Source organism: Mastomys coucha, unplaced genomic scaffold, assembly GCF_008632895.1.
Source record: "Mastomys coucha isolate ucsf_1 unplaced genomic scaffold, UCSF_Mcou_1 pScaffold12, whole genome shotgun sequence".
Taxonomy (NCBI): Eukaryota; Metazoa; Chordata; class Mammalia; order Rodentia; family Muridae; genus Mastomys; species Mastomys coucha.
In genome coordinates, this window is record NW_022196894.1 from 90,530,163 (window position 1) to 90,546,320 (window position 16,158).

The following is a 16,158-nucleotide window of genomic DNA, read 5'->3' on the forward strand; positions in this document are numbered from 1 at the left end:
GTGAGGCTCTGACACCAGCGAGTGCCTCTGATCTACAGACCACGGTGAGGCTCTGACACCAGCGAGTGTGCCTTTCTCCACTTTCCTTCTGACCCCCATTCTTTTGTATTTTCCCAGCTGGATTTAGCACTGTCATGAACAATGTCCTCCAGGTAGCCAGAGGCACATCTGGGGTGCTCCAGTACAGGAGCTGCATGCTCTGCTCTCCACCCACCCAGGCTCACGGATGCTCAGACATGGCCCTGCTTGGCCAGCACCTGCAGATGTGGGAGCGACAGCCTCCAGCACACGTGTTGTTAGCCAAGTTCTCTTATTAAGATGACCTATGGGCTTGGTATTTGAAGTACATGGGCGTGGAGAGCGAAACACTCTCAAGTGTTTTTCTCCGTAACTTGCAGCCAGGAGAGGAAGCACTCACAAGGGAGAGACCAGAGGAGTACTGGACAGCAAAATAGTACTCAATCTCTTGGGCTCTTCAGGATATAAGGCAGGACAGACAGACTGGGCAGCCCAAGACGTCATGTTCCAGTCTACTGCCTGATGGGAGATCCTGCTTTCCCAGAAACCCTCACTGGCCAGGACTTGGATCACCTTGGTGCTGATCTGGGCACTGCCTGGAGGCAGAGGCTTTTGTAGTGGAGGAGCAAGCTGTAAGCCACAGGTGCTCTGAGTCATCCAGCCAGTGGGAGGGGCTATGGAGAGAGGGAAGCATCAAAATCTTCCTTCTGCTCCTGGTGCTGAAGGAGCCCGCAGCTTCAGCTGCAGTGCATGGATGTGACCCTGGAGGACCTCTGCTTGACTGCAGTGGCAAGAGGGCTGGAAGAAGAGGAAGGGACATCACAAAAGAAAGGCTAGGGGAGAAGGGGAGTAGGGGCTCACTCAAGCATCAGGAGACAAAGCTTGCTCAGAACATTCCAGAACTGGAAGTACACAGGGAGAGGGCTAAGTGTCTCAGAGCGCTTGGCAACCCGGTATACCTGTGTCCAAATCCCACTCGTTGCCTATGCAGTCGCAGTCATGGGAAACTTTTTTTTTTTTTCTTTTTGGTTTTTCGAGACAGGGTTTCTCTGTGTAGCCCTGGCTGGCCTGGAACTCACTCTGTAGACCAGCTGGCTGCCAACTCAGAAATCCACCTGCCTCTGCCACCCAAGTGCTGGGATTAAAGGCGTGCGTCACCACTGCCGGGCTAACGGGCAACTTTCTTACTGTCTCACGGTCCTAGCTTTCTCTTCTGCAAAATATAAAGTGGTAACAGCTCTTGTGTCGCAGTCTTTTCATGCGGGCTAAAGGAATTGAGGAATAGAAGGTCAGGCACCCGGCAAAGCCTTGTGAGAAATGTCAAAGGCATGGCCACCATTCTACAAAGATACTAAAGCCCAGAGATCTTGTGAGGAGGGGTTGGAAGGGGTTGCCTGATTGGGGAGGACTTGGGGGAAAGGAGGAATGCTCAACAGGTGACAGAGTTGCTGCGCAGACTGCTTTCTATGTGAGCTTGGAGTTCAGCAGCTGGCAACCCTTTGAGGCATCACAGTGAGGGGCTGACCCGCTATATAAACAATCCAAGACAGAGCATGTAGAGTCTCCCTGTACAGACGACACCAGTCTGCCTGTCCAAAGGGCAGAACAAAATACAAACTGCTTTATTTACTTGGAAAGAAGGTCACCGGTGAGCTTTCCTGTACACTTGCTGTGGTCTGGTGGCATGCTTTCCAAGGCCAGGCAGTTCCAGGGCCGGAGGGCAGGGCTCAGTGGTGGGCACTGACAGTCTTGGACCCTGTCTCTCTGTCTAGCCTGAGACACACTCTGCTTCCCCTTGCATCTAGCAAATGGCTAAACCACAGGATCAAGATACCATAACACTAAATACGGCCTCCCCAGGAGGGCTGAGGGCAGAAATCAAAAAAGTAAGCAAGAAGGTAGGTGGCACTTCTTGCCCAGGCTCTAAACATCACTACATTGCCCTCCAAGCGCTTGGAGGGCAGGGTCAGGGCTGGCCCCCAGTCTCTTGCTGGGAGTCAGCCGCTCTCTTGGCCTGTGGGTGAGCTGCTCTATCCCTCCAACCCCCACGCCCAGGCCTCAGTAACTCATTCTCCTTGGTGTAGGTTGGGACACATGAGTCATCTTCTCCTTTTGGGGACTGTTTCTGGGGATGTGAAACTTGCCCTTTGTCACGAAAAGGAAGATTACACATGCAAAGAATCTTCTGTCCTGGGGGATGTGGGGTGGCCATTTTCCTTAAGCAGAATCGTAACATCCATCTACTTGTGTCTCTGTGAGGAGTCCCCTGCACTTTGCTGTACTCAAGGCACCTAAAAGCATGAGAAAGGAAACTTTGTTTTGAAAATGTTGCCTTTGAAAAATCAAAACAGCCAGGAAGGGCTGGAAGGAAGGTCTGCTCTTCACAAGTTTAGGAAATCCCCGAAGATTCTCAGAGGTGCCGGGACTGTAAATTATGCCATGTCTAATTCCGGACACAAGTAACTGAGCAGTGAAGGAATGCACCCAGGCCAGCAACAGGGCTTAGTGAGTAAAGGCCTAAGGCCACGCCCAGTCACCTGAGTTCAAGAAAGGAGAAAGGAGAGACTGTGAAAAGAGAGACTGACTCCTGATAGCATCCAGAACCTGCCTGCGGCAGATATGTGGGCGGGTCCACAGGCCTGTCGCCAGGGCAACGGCCACCATATTCCCAGAATCCATTGGGTTCAGCTCCCACCTTTACCTGGACTGCTACGTCACGACATATATATATATATATATATATATATATGTATATATATATATATATATATATATACGTACTTTCCTCCATCTTTCTTTCTCTTTTCTTCTCTCTCTCCCCTCTCTCTTCCTGCGCTGCTACTCCCCTACCCCCCTTCCAATTAAACCTCTTACACGTGAAACTGCCTGGGCCTGGTGTCTGCAGACGCTTCCTGCCGCGACTCAAAACCCATCAACTCCTGCAAATTGTTCCTCTGAGATCCACACATGGCACATGAACATGCATGCCTACACACAGATACAGACACAGACACACAGACACACACACACACAGACACACACTCACACAGACACACACACACGGGGGTGGGTGTTAAGGAAATTAATGCTCCCTTAGATTCCAGGAATGACTTCTATATTTGCAGGATATTCCCAGCATGCACTTGGCATTTTCCCCCTTATTATCCCACTAGTGCCTCCTAACAGCCAACACTTATGCCTGTGTCCATTCTATTTCCCTTCCTCTTCCTATTTCCACCATGATCTCTTGACGGTAGAGTTGCATGATTTACTTAGGGACTTGTAAGCAGAACACAAACCATTTGACTTGCACTGCTCCTGTAGGCTAAATGATGTTCGTGCCTAGATGTTTGACCTTGTGCAAAGAGCCCCTGTGTGCAGTGGCCTGACCTTGTCCCATCTATGTTCATGTAGGCAGAATGCAGACCAGAGTCTCTGCTCTTGGCCAACGTCCAAGCCTCAAGAGCCTAACTGAAAACTTGAAGCACAGAACACAGTTCTCCATAGAAACAACCTTTGCCTGGTTGTGTGGAGTGACCAGCAGTTTGAGAATGAACCCGTCCACTTGGAGAATGGGAAAGCCACATGTAACATTCTCTGGAATTCTCCAGAAGTGACTCAGTGGAGCTCAGGGGCTGGGCTTGGACCCTATTTGTGTCTTTTTGTTCTAATGTTATTTAAAATAAATTGACCGGGGGGTGGGGGGTGGGGAGGAGGGTGTTGATGCCCCACTTAAATCCCAGCACTTGGGAGGCAGAGGCAGGCAGATCTCTATGAGTTTGAGGTCATCCTGGTCTACAAAGTGAGTTCCAGGACAACCAGAGTTACAGAGAGAAAGCTTGTCTCAAAAAAACCAAACCAAAACGAAATAAAAACAAAAAAAGGAGGGCTGATGGGCTAGGAGATGCTCAGTAGATGAGATGCTTGTTGCATGAGCACGAAGACCTTCCTTCGGACCTCCAGCACTGGTGTAAAATTCCAGTGGGCACCAGGCACCTAGCCCCCTATTCCTGGGGTTGATACAAATGGATTTGGGGGCCTGCCAGCTGAAATGGAGAGCTCCAGATTCAGTTAGAGACCTTTCCTCAGAAAAGCAAGTGATAAAGGAATGTGGACAGCAGTCCCTGGCTTCCACATACCTGCACATACATGCACAAGTGCACACACATACACACACACACAGCACACACACAAGCTTGATAAAGTGAATCGATGAGTTCTGTCGACTTTCATCAACAGTTGCCTCTGCCTGGAAAGCATGGCTGAACCTGGGGTGCTGGGTAGAAGAACAACCTTAAAGAAGAAATGAATGCAGTGAGTCCTGTCTCTGTCTCTGAGGGACAGCTGTGCCCACCACAGTTCAAACATAACAGGACAGAGATAATGCATCTTCTGTGAGGCTAACACGGTACGTCATCCTGAGGTGACATAAAATAGATACAGGAGAGGAGACAGTGAGTGGACCACACACAAATGCTATACCTATGTCAGTTTTAATAAAGTATAGGGAAGTCTATAGATTCTGCCATCTTGTGGGGAACATCCTAATTGGATCAAACACCTGTGTCACCTGCCCACCACACCAATGCACCAGGATCGTCCCTGGGACTCTGCTTTCTTTCCTCAAGCTGCATGTTTTCTCCTGTCTTACTCATTCGGAATCCTGGCCCCACATTATCACAGATGACTGCTTTTAGCCCAGACATGCACAAGAGTCTCTTTAGATTAAGGCTACATGCTCTTCTGTCTTCAGCGACTTCTTCCATTTCACATACCCATATTCCCCAGGCTCAGCTGCTTTATCTGGCTTGTGTAGGGGCCATCCAGGGAAGGAGCCTAAGGTGGCTTCCAAAGGCTGCCTGACTGCTCCCCTGCATGGACCTAGAGACTTATGGAGCAGCAGGAAGTCTGGGTATGGGTGTGGACATTCAGAAGGGAGGGGAGTATTGGGTCTGCAGCTCCTGCTCACCAGCTTCTTGAACCTCTGCTGTGCTGAAAGGAGGCAGGGCAGGTGGGCTGGATGTTAAAGGAAGGGAGGGAAGCTGGAGGCCAGCCTGAGTGGGCACTAACGTCCCCTGGCAGCGACACTTACTAAATGGAAGTATTTGCAAGCTCTCCATTCACAGATCTGAGGCTGCCTGAGAGGAGACATGAGTTAGGCTAGTTTCTGAGTACCCTAGAGCCCCCAAACAAATTTCCCACTCTGCACATTGCAATCTAACTTTGTGTATCACAAATGTGTGGCGATGACCTCTCTGCTACAGATCTGTTGGTCGTTCACCAGGTCCTGGCATCAACCCAGTGCCCAGGATGGGTGTCGTGTCAAGGACCTTAAAGCATCCTTGCCCCTATGCCAAGGTTCCAGAGCAGGCCAACCTAGTATCTCTTGGTTCTTCATCAGGCAAGGTACACCCCCAAACCACCCACCAAATGCGCACTCTGTTGCCTCCCACAGGTATCAACGGGGATGACCAAGTTCCCTGGGGGAAGCCATCTGTCCATCACTAGGTTGAACACAACTTCTATTTGCTCCTGTTGCCCTTGTCATAGAGATGTCCACTCAGAACAGTAAAAGCCTGCTTTACTGTCACCCCTCATGAAACCTTGACCTCGAGAACTTCTCTTCAGCTGACTCACGATCCTCTAGTGCTAGCTGACCTAATAAGTGCACAACAGATGTGCGATGAATCAAGGAATAGACAAAAGGGGGTCATGGGAGACTGAGGCAGGAGGATCACTGAATTCCAGGCCAGCATGTGTTACTCTGTTTCCAGAAAAAAAGCAAAAGAGATGAATGAATGAATGAATGAATGAATGAATGAGATGCTCTCCCTAAATGATTTCAGGAGACAGGGTAAGCAAACAGATGTAGGGAAGAGAAGTGGATCGAGTTGCACAACACACAGTGCCCAGAAAATAATTAGTTGTTATATTACTGTCATGCATGCACTGGTTTATGGATATTTATGACACCCCCACTTTACCAGGTCCTTAGCGGAACAAAGGGTAAAAGTTCCTTGTTTTGGGTGAGGGACAGTAGGAGAGGGCACCAGCTTCCCTGACTTCCTGTCATCTCCTCCCTCCTCTTCCCACAATTCCACACTTCAGTAGGAAGAGCCACCATGCCTCGTCTCCTCAGAAGTGCACCATCTTGCTATTATATTATTATTTTTATTATTATTATTATCATCATCAACCCTGTGAGACCTGGATGGAAGGCACCACCGTGCCAGTTACACAGGAGGAAAAACTAAGGCTCACACACATCTCAGGGAGTCCTGACTGCTTCTCAGACTCCCTCACACTGCCTTCATTCCAAAGAGATAAGTGCTTCTGTGGAATTGTGATGAATCAGAGCAGTTGGTGGCTTCAGTGTGACCCAGAGTCCAGGAAATTGGCCAGAACGCAGCACAATGGTGCAGCAACAGGTGGCAGCAAGCCACAGTGCAAACCAGCTCTCTGGGTGCTCTGTGTCCACCAGAGAAAACCCAAGTGTGAACATTCCCTTGAAAATTATTAAAAACAATGAGATAAGAATGGCTTCCGGTAACACAGGGTGGCCTGGAGCACCATCCAGAGCACGCCTGGGTCCCACAGACATAAACCTCCCCAAAGCTTGGGTGGGGACAGCAGTTACCATTCGGGAAGAATGTGGTGTTGCTGGGTGCCAGCCTGCACAGCTCTGCTACGGGACAAAGGGATTATTCTGCGCCATTGTTGAAATGCACTATTTATTGTTAAAATACACATGAGAATTAGAAGGGGCATGTATGAATCATAAATATTTGCATGCTATTAATGGTTGGACAAAAGAGTTGGACTGGCTAAGTTGGGAGAACTTCTTTTCCCATGAAAAACAGTGCTTCGTATTACAGTCCATATTTAATTTCATCTCTTCCATTGCTAATATGAAATCTCAGTGCCTGCTGGGTCTAACCCTTTCGGGCCCTCAGGGCTCTAGGAGGCTGGGGAGGAAGGGTAGGCTAGGAAGCTTTCTCTCCCAGAAATCCACAAGGAAGAAGCCACAAGAAGCAGGTCTGTCAGTGACCCTGCCAATGCCCCGGTCTCCTCCGGTGATACGGACCCTGCTGAGACCTCACCCAGAATGGAGACTTGAGCCAGCTTGTTCTGACCCAGGGAAGGCAAAACCTAACCAGGAACCAGCGTTATCTCCGAAATTAATCCTCATGACTCCTCCTTTTCCTCCCATGGACAAAAGCAGCACGGAGGGAAGTTGTTAAGTTCCCCACCCTCAGGCGAGGGTTGATAGTGTCTACAGATACCTCAGATAGTCAGTAGGAAGGTGGTGGTCGCTGGTATGCTGTCAAACATTCAACAATTCATGACACAGCCATTCTCCAATTGTCCCCTGAAGGAAAGGCATCCTAAGGCAATGGAGGCTCGGAGTGTCAATGGGGGACATCCTCTCTGCTGTCTGTTAAGACAATGGTAGTCTACAGCCTAGAGTTGTTAAACAGTGCTAAGTGCCTAGAGTTGAACAGTTAAGCAGAGATCTAAGGAGTGGGTGCCTTCCTGCCAGGCAGGAATTGGCCACTAAGGGTACCACTGGGCAGAGCTGGGGAGATACCATGAAAGTTCATTTCTCTGGGCTTCTGGACACGTTCTTATTCATTTACTATTTCACTTTTTTGTTTATTTTTACACACAGTTTCTTATAGAACAGGGTGGCCTGGAACTCAACATAAAACTAAGGGTGATCTTGAACTTCTTCTGCTCCTCCTGTCTCCTTTTTTATTCAATGTGAATACCATGAATTAAAATTTTCACGGATTTTTTTTTAAAGGAAGGAAAAGCGTGAGGGAGGAGGAGCAAGGGAGATAGATATCTAACAATGTTTGAGAGTGTTGGGTCAGGCCCGGCTTTTTCCAGTCTCGGCATGATTAAAGTTTTAGAATTGATCTTTGTTGGGAGTGGGAGGGGCCATTCTGCACACAATAGGGTGTTTAGCAGATCACTGGCCTTATCCACTGGGTTGTAGGGACCACTCCTCTAGCCCAGTGTGTGACAATCAAAAACATCTGCAGCTCTCTTTAAGGTCCCTTGAGAGTCAAAACTCATTCCAGCTGAGACACACTAAGCAAGAGGCTCATCAAAATTGATCAATCACCTACCTAGGAAAGGGAGTGAAGGGGACCTGCCTCCTGGGTGGCAGTTCTAATACAGGGATGAAAATGGGGCTCTTCCTGCAGGTTCTGGAGGCATCGTTTAAAAAGACAGTCTTATGAGTGATGTAGGTTCAGATGGCTTCTCATTAATGAGGCAGAAACTGACAGAGGCTCAATGTACTCCATATAAACATCCCAAATAGAAATAAAAATGTGTGTGAAGACCCACAGCCAATACTGCAAACCAACAGGCGTCCTTTCTACCTCCAGAGGGTCCCTCCCTTCTTGTCTTATCCATGAAGGTCCCACAAGGATTCGGATAAATTCCATACAACTCCTTCCTTTGCATAAGGTGACTTGATTAGGGACACAGTTCTGTAGAGGACCCTGGCCAGCCCTCCCATTCACTGGAACTGGGCCTCCTGGGGTCAGGCGTTGGGGAGGTGGTATGGCTGGGCCCATGTGTTCATGAAGAAGGTCTTAAATCTCTAAAAGCAGAGTACTTTGAGTTAGAAAATTTGCTTCAAATTTACTTCCATCTTCTCTAAGAGGCGCGGAGGTGATGTGGCTCCTGAGTGACTGTTTTCTCCCTGGTTTAGGAAGCCAGAGGAAACATGCTGGGGCCCCAGCATTACAGTCTGAGCCTGTCCCAGGAGTCCACTGGGATTTCGGTACACTCGTAGGGACCCATGGAGCCTGGCATCCTGGCTGGAGAATGTTCAGGCACAGCAGATAGAGTTCCTAAACTGGATAGGCTGCCCAATAGAAGTTAGTAGAGGCTGGGCTGAGTTGGGATCCCAATGCAGAGCAAAACTGATGGGCACCGTTAGCTTCATCCTCCACACAGCCCGAACCAGCCACGCTGCAGAACCAGCCACGGAGGACATGGAGGCATTGCCTGAAGCTCACTAGTGCATGTTTATAAACACAGGCAGGATGTGACCAGCTAACTTATCATTCCCCACCAGATCCCTGCCAGGCAGCTGGCACATGGGGACATTTTCACAGACAGCTTACTCATTCTTGTTAATAGCGTGATTGGGGCTTCATGAGCTGAGGTAACCAGCTCGGACTCAAATCTTCAATAACATTTTGGTCCAAGAACTGTCTCAATGAGAGTAGAGGTGCATGGCTATACTCTCTGCCTGATGGCCCAACAGAGCCTACAACTGGCACTCCACTGCACATTACCGTAGAGTTGGTCCCATGTCCATGGGGCCCATGGATTCAAGAAGTTGCACATCACAGATATCTGTGGGGAAATTCATTTGTACTAAACACATACGTGGACGTGGACTTCTTTTACTTATTTTTTATTATCATTCCCTGAACAATACCACAGCATCTATTTATTTGTTAGCTATAGTAAGTAATCTAGGCATGATGTAAATTATATCAGAGGGTGTGCTGAGGGTTATTTACAAAGGCTGTGCCATTTTGTATAAACAGCCTGAGCAGCTGCAGATGTCTGAATTGAATGCAGGGGATTTCTGGACCAATCTTCCAGAGACACTGAGGGTGACTCCACAGGCACCCTCTTAACTCTTAAACACCCCCTACTGCTCTCAGCTTGTTTTATAATCCTCCGCAGGGAGGAAACACTCACCAGGCATTACACCATCTCTCTGCTTTAACAAATATTTTTTCTTAAAAAAAAATCCTGAAACACAGAATCTATTCTTCCATACCTAGCCTACTCCCAGCACCAAAAAGAAGGTGAAGAGGAGGACGAGGGGAGGAGGACGAAGGGGAGGAGGATGAGGAAGAGGAGGATAAGGGGGAGAAGGATGAGGGGGAGGAGGACGAGGAAGAGGAAGAGGAGGATGAGGAAGAGGAGAACGAGGGAGAGGGAGAGGAGGATGAGGGGGAGGAGGACGAGGAAAAGGAGGACGAGGAAGAGGAGGATGAGGGGAAGGAGGATGAGGGGAAGGAGGATGAGGGAGAGGAGGACGAGGAAAAGGAGGACGAGGAAGAGGAGGATGAGGGGAAGGAGGATGAGGGGAAGGAGGATGAGGAAGAGGAGGATGAGGGGGAGGAGGATGAGGAAGAGGAGGATGAGGGAGAGGGAGAGGAGGACGAAGGGGAGGAGGATGAGGGAGAGTAGGACGAGGGATAGGAGGACAAGGGAGAGGAGGATGAGGAAGAGGGAGAGGAGGGAGAGGGAGAGGGAGGATGAGGAAGAGGAGGATGAGGAAGAAGAGGATAAGGAGAGGGAGAGGAGGATGAGGGGGAGGAGGATGAGTGAAGAGGGAGAGGAGGATGAGGGAGAGGAGGAAAAAGGAGGAGGAGAAGAAGAAGAAGAAGAAGAAGAAGAAGAAGAAGAAGAAGAAGAAGAAGAAGAAGAAGAAGAAGAAGAAGAAGAAAAAGAGGAAGAGGAAGAGGAAGAGGAAGAGAGGAGGAGGAGGAGGAGAAGAAGAGAAAGAAAGAAAGAAAAAGCAGGTTGATTTATTAGAACTAGTCTCACTGAGTGGCTAGCTGGATCACTGTTTATGTCTATGACACTGTCAAACAGGAAGTTCTAAAAGTCACTCAACCATTATTTCTCTCACAGATACTTTCTGACTGATAGTCTTCAGTCCTGACCAAAAAGGGCTGGCTTACTAAAGCAAAGCCTAGCTGCTGTTGAGGGGTGGGGGGCGGCTCCATGGGAGGGTGGGGGGCAGCTCCATAGAAGGGCAGCTTCTGCCCCACACGGAAAAATCCCATTCATGCAAATAACCTCAGCCACCAAAAGCTATGTGACACCATGCCTGGCACTTTGTAAAGCCTGCTGGGGTAGAGCGTGACACTACAGTTTCCATCAGGGACAGTGTCCAGCGGGCAGCTCCTGGTCCTTGGTAAGGCTCCGGCCACCCGGTTAGGCTCCAGTGCTTTACCGGGGGACAGGGAGAAGCTTGCTTGAGGAAAATGTTGCTAGCCCTCTCATTGTATATAAAGACAAGGGGAAGCCTGATCAATACAGGCAGATTCTGAATCAGTGCCATCAGTTCCAGGGGAAGCTTGTTGACCCTCTATGGAAAGGAAGTGTTTGCTAGGACCGGCCGGGGCTTGTTCTCTGAGGGGCCCTGTCTTCATTTAGTTTTGTTGACATTTGTTTGGTTTTTATTTTTGTTTTGTATCATTTTATCCTTGTTCATTCACATTTAAATCGGAAGAAAACAGATTTTACTACATGAGCTATTACAAACCGTGGACCAAAAACCAGAAAGAAAAAGGAAGAAAAGTGGACATTGGATTTTAACACAGCTCACACCTTTTCCTTCTCCTTATTCTCCCTAGGAGGCCCACCAGCCAGTTTCCAGTTTGCTCTCCCAGAAACATCCCTGAGGCTGACAGCCGGATTTCTTCTTCCTCTATGAATTTGTGATCAAATAAAGAATGATATGGATCCTATGATAACATCATGAGTCACTAAGAGCAACTCTCTGGTAAAAGCCAGCACATCAAGCCGGCCCTCCCAGTTCAGAGCACCAGAACAGTTTATCCTTCCCGAAATGCGTCTCCACCACAGCCTTCCGCTCAGCAGAGGGACATCCCACACTGTACCCCAAATCACATAAAAGGGGAATGGAAATGCCTTAAGAAACTGACACTACACAAATATGAAGGAGCCCAGACTGTGACGGGATAAATATTATGTCTGGGGGAGGGGGAAGGGGGGAACGTCAACAGTGAGAGTCCAGGAAGGAATTTCACTTCAGAAAAGCACAAACTGGGCTCCGAGCTGCCAGGACCTCAGCGTAAACAGCAGATTCCACTGCTCTGAGCTGCCAGGACCTCAGCGTAAACAGCAGATTCCACTAATGAATGGGACCTTTTCCTGGCAGGCAACAGAACCCTCGTCTTCTGGGGGTGTGCATATCACTGCGGCAGGACTGCTGGTCACTAGGGAAGAGACTGCACTGCCAAGGATGGCTTTGCTCCCACACAGATGACTATACTCAGCCGTATGCCCAGTGGTCCAGCCGAGGCCCGCCTGGCCTTTACATTTGCAACACGGTTATTGTCATATTTGGGAGCTGCGTGCTCTGGTTCCCTGTGACAGACACCATTAAAGCTAAATTCACTAATAGATCAATTCTTGGGTAGCTGGTAAAATATTCCAGAAGGAAATCAGCATTTGCAGATGTCACTGCCGAAGTTTCTTAAATGTCTGTCACCTCACACCCTTGCTCATGGGAGCAAGTTCTAGACCGAGACAAGGCTCAGCTAATCAACCTCATGAAAGAGACTTCCTTTTGACCCTGAACTCGGAGATGACTGATAGTCTCAGCGCCTGTGAGTAAAGCATACATTGTTCTGGTCAGCCACCTGAGTGCCCTCCTAATCTCTGGACTTCAGAGGGTCTCCCAGGATCCCCTCTGATTTTCACCCCACCCCGAAACTCCCAACAGGGAGCAGCTATCTCTCCTTCTTTTGTAGAGCCACTGATAATCAACATGCAGACGGGGAATCAAAGCCAGAAACGTTCCTATGGGGAGATACACCCAGACAAGGTCTAAACTACCGACCGGAGAGCAGGCGGAAGCCATGGTCACACAGGAAGAAGGCCCGAGTCTCCTAGGCTCTCAGCAGTATTCGCAGGGGCCAGCAGGCAGCCAGGCCTTAGAAGCCAGACAGGCAGGTTTTCTCAGTCACAGGCTGAATCTGAGGTTAGGAGCTGTGTGGTTGGGCATCAGCCAGCCTCCAGACAGATCCATTTCTTGGAACAGAGAAACACCCTTCCTTGGGTGACTGGCAGTTTCTGTGAGGGTCACAATCCCTAACATCTGGCATCTAGTTGAATGAAAGGGGGTGCCCATTCATATCGTCTCTACCTTCATCCCACACTGAGTACCCAGACCCGTCGGTGAAGCCATCGCTGACATAACCCTAAACTGACCTTACAGAGTGTGGATGAATAGAAGGCCAGGACCTTCTGGGTCAGTGTGTGGCCTCCGAGGGCATATTTTTAGGCACATTTTAAAGAACGGAAAATGAAATAGTCAGGTCTTAAGATCGCTCAATGAAGCATAATGCAACTTTTAAAGGATAAGGTTCAGCCAGGGAGATTAGAGCTAATTGTGAGAATTAGTGAGAGTCCTCGCTTCAGTTTCTAATGGGAAGCCAATCACAAGAGAGAAAGAGAAAGAGAGAGAAAGAGAGAGGGGGTGGGGTGGGGTAGGGTGGGGAATATCCAGCAGGCTTTGATAGCATGAAAAAGCAAAATCAAATCACATTTTGTGACTACAAAGTGAAATTATGAGATAAAACCATGTTTATTATACCGACAGCTCACTTGTTATTAAACATGAAAAATTTAAACCGTAAAAACTGAAGACCAACATTATATATAGAAACCATAACTGGGTCAAGTGGTCAATTAGTCCTCCTGAGTTTTAATTACTTGCTACCACTCATGAAGAAGAGAGCCTGCTTAAGTCAAATATAATCCATTTTTTTTTTTGCATCTGATTAATTTTTCATGCCAGGGTATGGGAAGACAACCTGGCCCTGGCGCTGCTATTTCCCTTGGGGGGGGGTATGCAAACTCAAGTGCACACTGGCACGAATTGGGCAGCATATGCAAACAGTCCACACCTTGGAGCAACAGTCGTTCCTCAGGTAAACACCAGCACCCACTAGTCACCCACTCAAACCAGAGAGGGCCCCAGAGGGCTAGGAGGCCAGTGCTCACACCACAGAGGGAAGCATACCGCCTTCCAAGCCCCACTCTTGATTGCCATCAGCTGGCTGCCACCATGAGACTCCTCCCTATGGGAAAATGTCACTGGAATAGGCCATTAAATAGTCCTCGAGCCGGGCAGTGGTGGCACACGCCTTTAATCCCAGCACTTGGGAGGCAGAGGCAGGCAGATTTCTGAGTTTGAGGCCAGCCTGGTGTACAGAGTGAGTTCCAGGAGAGCCAGGGCTACACAGAGAAACCCTGTCTCGAAAAATAAAAAACAAACAAACAAAAAATTCCTTGAAAATTCCATAGCCAAACATGACAGAAAGACCCACTTAGATGCCTAGGAGCACAGGCACGTGTTCTCTGGCAACCCAGCTAGGCATTCCGAGTACAGTAGCTCCTAACCCAGCTAGGCATTCCGAATACAGTAGCTCCTAACCCAGCTAGGCATTCCCAGTACAGTAGCTTCTAACCCAGCTAGGCATTCCCAGTACAGTAGCTCCTAACCCAGCTAGGCATTCCCAGTACAGTAGCTCCTAACCCAGCTAGGCATTCCGAATCCAGTAGCTCCTAACCCAGCTAGGCATTCCGAATCCAGTAGCTCCTAACCCAGCTAGGCATTCTGAATCCAGTAGCTCCTAACCCAGCTAGGCATTCTGAATACAGTAGCTCCTAACCCAGCTAGGCATTCCCAGTACAGTAGCTCCTAACCCAGCTAGGCATTCCGAATCCAGTAGCTCCTAACCCAGCTAGGCATTCCGAATCCAGTAGCTCCTAACCCAGCTAGGCATTCTGAATCCAGTAGTTCCTATGACCTAAGTTTATTGCTAGGCAGGTGGGTGTGGGCCTGGCTGGGGGTCTTCCCTCCTTCTTGGCCTCCCACTCACTCAACCAGCGACCCATCTGAAACCTTCTCCTCTTTTCTAAACACACACCCCTCTGAGTCCTAATGCGAAGTCCATTTGCTGGAAGGCAGACAGACTTTCACTATAACAAGTGGATCCACTTAAGGGCTCAGGCTCTCACCGGCCTTCAAGAAGTGGATAGCCTTTTCTTTCAATCACCCTATTATTAGCATAGCAGTGTGAACACATTTTCAATAATGTTATATGTTTTCTAAATTTTTTTCTCTAGCTGTGACGTCATTCTGAAAATGCTCTGGGCATCTGGGGTAGGGGACGGGGGTGAGGGGTCCGGTGGGAGGCAAACACAGAAGCCCAGGCTCACACACTTAACCCTCTCCTCTTTCCTACTATGAACATGGAATTTCTACTGTTTTGAACACCTTCAGAAACAGTAATATTTGTCCCTTTGCCTGGTATTTTCTACCTGTTGCCAGTCTGCCTACTTTGATTTGCTTGCTTGGTGCTGGGGATCAAACCAAAGGCCTTACGCATGCTAGGCAAGCGCTCTACCATGGAGACATGACTAGCCCCTTCCTGTGCCTCCCCCTCGGTGAGAACTGATAGTATTACTTAGATATATGTCATTTTGTTTTGATTAAGCTAGAAACACCATTTATGGCTAATAGCTCATTCAATTCTACATTACAAAGGTGAGGCTTTAAACAAAGCTCCCCTTGCTCTTAGACTCTCAGTACTTGCTGACAGTTTGTAAACTACGCCGCCTTAGCTGCTTGAAATGAAGAGAAAACACAACCCTCAGGAAATGACTGGGAAGCAGGCAAGCCTACAGTGAGACCAGCTTCCTCTTTCTACTCCAATACTTTAATAACTGGTTAAAGGTGAGGCATAAAAAGTGCATGTCCAGCTGGGCTAAGGTAGTAATCTGGTCTCTAAAACGACCGGCATCTAAATGTTAAGTTAGCCTGGCTTCTCCCACCAAACTATAATAGGGTTCAAAAATAATACATCTCGAAGGTCACGTTGTTCTCCACTGTTCTAATAAGATTTCATTTTTTATCCTAGGAATATAAGCTTGCTTAAAACCATATCAACAAGAATTTCCCAAAATTATTGATGTGACCAATTGAAACCCTGTGGCGTGTTGTAGGAAGCACAAGTGCCATGTGCTTTGGCTCATGGCTTTGATCGTCCCATAGTGACCACCCATTATACAATCTCAGTCCTCATTCTGGGGAGGTTCACTCGATTTTCTCATTTTAGAAAAAATGGTGGAATGTTTTATTGAGTTTCACAACTCATTCATTGCACATTGTGCATTCCAAGTCAGTTGTACGTCAATTTAGTCATCAAACTCGGTAATATCCAGTTGATAAGTACTAATTTTCAAATAAATAATATTTTAAATAAATATCATTATGTGGCATCAATAATAAGGAATGACTACTAGTTGGAAAACCCGAGTTCGAATTTCACGCCC

At 48.3% G+C, this 16,158-nt stretch overlaps 1 protein-coding gene across 3 annotated transcripts in view; it reads right to left on the bottom strand.

Moving 5' to 3' along the window:
- Positions 1 to 16,158, bottom strand: part of Runx1 (RUNX family transcription factor 1) — a 240,061-nt gene that overhangs the window by 77,423 nt on the left and 146,480 nt on the right. The window lies entirely within an intron of this gene.